Here is a 3,318-nt window from a genome sequence, read left to right on the forward strand (position 1 = left end):
ATTTGTCCAATGCACCAATTGTTATCACAATTTGATATTGGAACTTGTAAACTTTTAATCAAGGTAGTATTCTTCGGTTTTGAAATGATAGTTTTGAATTCCAACTTGGGTGTTGAATGAAGTTGCAACTAAGTTGTTGATATTGTAATTGTTGTGGTTGCTATGATGTCTACTATGATTGTTACTTTGACATAATTTTAAAACTCTTTACATTTTATAAAGTGACACATAATGTTATTAAACTATTTATCCACTATTTTTTTTGGTTTACATTTATAAATATATAAAAAATTCCAATTCTAGTCACTATTATAAAAAATATATATTTTGGGACTAATTTAATGTTATTATTCCTACCATATTCTTTATTTATGATAAAAACATTTAACTGAAGAGTTGACAAACAAGGAAATTTTAGTAATTTATCTTATATATTTATATAAAATTTAAGAAATTAATTATATTTTACTATATTTTACTTATAATAGTGATCGAAATAAATATTTTACTATTTAGTTTTGTAAACATTTGAAATCGAGAATTAAAAAAACTTTTAAGAGTAAATTCATTTATTATTGTTTCGTAGTTGAACCAGAAATAGAGTGAGGATTGAAGATAATGGCGAATCTAAGCTTTTGGTGCGGTAGAGAGAGGGCTAACCTGCAACGTTAACACTCCAACGCTTAAGTCAGTATGTGAGGGAGATGAGTGAATTGAAATTGAATTTGAATACATGAAATGACATGTTCAGTATATATAATGTTGATGAAATAATACATTTGCTATTTGTTAGGAGTGAATTGCGAAGAGTCGTTAGATGCATCGAGAGGTTGGATCATCTATATTAGTCTGTAGGGTAGTTCTCGTGCGCTGAGAAGGTTCTAGAAGAATTGTGGCTCTTTTAGAGTGGTCGACTGGGACTCAATATGGTTGGCCTAGAACAGTTGTCCATTAGGCTCTTATTTTTGCGTAGCAAGACTAGGGTTTCACATATTAGCCTTGGTGGCCGAACATTCTTTCATGTATCACGGAATAGAATGAGTAAATGCTTTAGTTTTTTGAGAATTCGTGCCTTTAATGCTCCATATCTCAAACGTCTTTTTATAGGTATCCTTATTATGACCCTTGGGATCTAGAACACGTGAGTGTTGCATGTGAGTGATTTGAAGTGTTTGATATAGTTTATTTTCTCTTTCTATTTTCTTTTACATGCCAGCATACGATTCTTGAAAAGTCAACTTTTCATTTTTTTTGAGTTGTATTTCCTAATTCGCTAGTATCTTCTTTTCTTTGATACTTCCTTTTCGTGTATTTTAAAAAAACTAGTACATCATGGGTAAAAAAATCACAAAAGAATGCTCATAAAAAAACTAGTTATGCTTATTCTTCAACCATTTATGTTTTTTGCGAAAGAGAGTAATCTTGATGGAGTATATCTCAAGGTAGGTCCATATTCGAGTTGAGGTGTCTTGACTCCTAGTGAAAATGATTGAATATGCAGTGAGTAGGGGTGTTTGCGGTGCAGTTTAGTTAGTTTTGACGCTAAAAATCATCAGAAGAATGATTTAAAAAAACGTGTGGTTAGGTTTGGTTGGGTTGGATTTTAAAAATAAAACCGAGCCAAACCAAACTAATACGGTTTGGGTTGGGTTGGTTTGGTTGGTTCGATTTTTTACAAAATTTTTATTGAGCCATACATACACAGATAAAGGAAATATAATTTTGTGTTTTATCACTCATACATTTTCATAAAAAAAGTTTATAATTGTCAAAATAAGTAAAATTTGATACATAAAATTATGTCTTACACGTTTATCTTAAGTCTAAAGAATGATATACGTGAAATTGCATTCTAAATAAATATCATACAAACAATACGATAAAATATATTTTATCAATATAGTATATATAAATGAATAATATTGTGTTTTTTATATGTAAATTAAAATAAATATCATACAAAGAAAATGATAAAACATGCATACATTATTTGTTGATTTCTCTAAAGAATTAAAGAAATATATATTAGTTAGTAAGATTTTATAACGTAATGTGGTTTGGTTTGGTTTGGTTTGGTTTGTAAAATAGAAATCAAACCGAACCGCACGATTCTATTAAAAAATGACCCAAATACATCCAAATTAAATGCGACTTTTTGTGGTTTCGGTTTGGTTCGGTTCGATTTTTCTGTTTTTTATTGGGACGGCTCAGTTTTGAACACCCTTAGCAATGAGTAAGGCAATTGCGCCATTACTTTTTAGAACGCGCCTTCTTAGTTTTAGGCCTTCGTCTGCCTTTCAATGCTTTTGAGATAGAAGTTCTTAAGCATTTGATAGTGGATATGTCGCAACTTCATCCACAAGATGTGCTTATGTGAGTGTCTTCCAGTACTGATTCAAATACTTGAATAGGTAGCCTTCTTTGACCCTTTTCTTTCAATCTCATTATGGCCCAGTGACTCAGACGTAGAATAGAGAATTAGTTTCTCTGGTTCCGGTCGTCCAGAGGTTTGGGCATTTTTTGAAAGCTTGCAACAGTTTGAAGATCGATTCTTTATGGTTACCTATGTTGCTCCATAAGCTCATGCAATAGTCTGTGTTGTTGGAGGTAGAGTGAAGGTTCACTCCTTAAGTACGGGACAGAAAGTCACTTCCTCATGTGAAATTGGCTATATGTATACAAAGAGGAGGAACTTTCTCAGGAAGATTTGTATCAGAAGAAGCGGTTGATAGTTTCATACAAGACCTAGGTTACTTCGGGGGCGGTATTCCTTCGGAGGAGGCCAATCAAAAAATTTGAAATGCCTCATTGATACCCCCTTGCTAATGGAAGCTCATATTAGAGAAAAAAAAGGTGAATCACTTTTGGTAATTCCTAAAAGCTTTTGGCTTCTATACTTTCAATTTTCTTAATCCTGGTGTGTTTACCTTGTTAATGATTGTGTGTAGACTCAATGAAGGATGAGGTAGCGCTCCAAATTTTAAAGCGCAGTATCTGGCCACACTACTACAAATAATACATTTTATGACAACACTTTCACCTCACCCAGCAAAAAATCGAGGTATAATTCTTGGATGCGCTACGGTATTTTTTTTCAAAACAAAATATCATCTATTCCCTCCATTATATATTATAATCGAGGGGTAAAATAATTCAGGTTTATGCTTCGAATCCAATTAACTGCAATTTTTGCTTCTATTTCTTTAAAAGTGGCGTCTTACTTTTTATTTTAATTTTTATTAAATAATTTAATAATATATTCCATTGGTTTTCCTAATAACAGAGGGGTATGATACCTAAAATTAGCTATAAAAGGAA

The sequence above is a fragment of the Vicia villosa genome, unplaced genomic scaffold (genome assembly GCF_029867415.1).
Source record: "Vicia villosa cultivar HV-30 ecotype Madison, WI unplaced genomic scaffold, Vvil1.0 ctg.000388F_1_1_2_unsc, whole genome shotgun sequence".
Taxonomy (NCBI): Eukaryota; Viridiplantae; Streptophyta; class Magnoliopsida; order Fabales; family Fabaceae; genus Vicia; species Vicia villosa.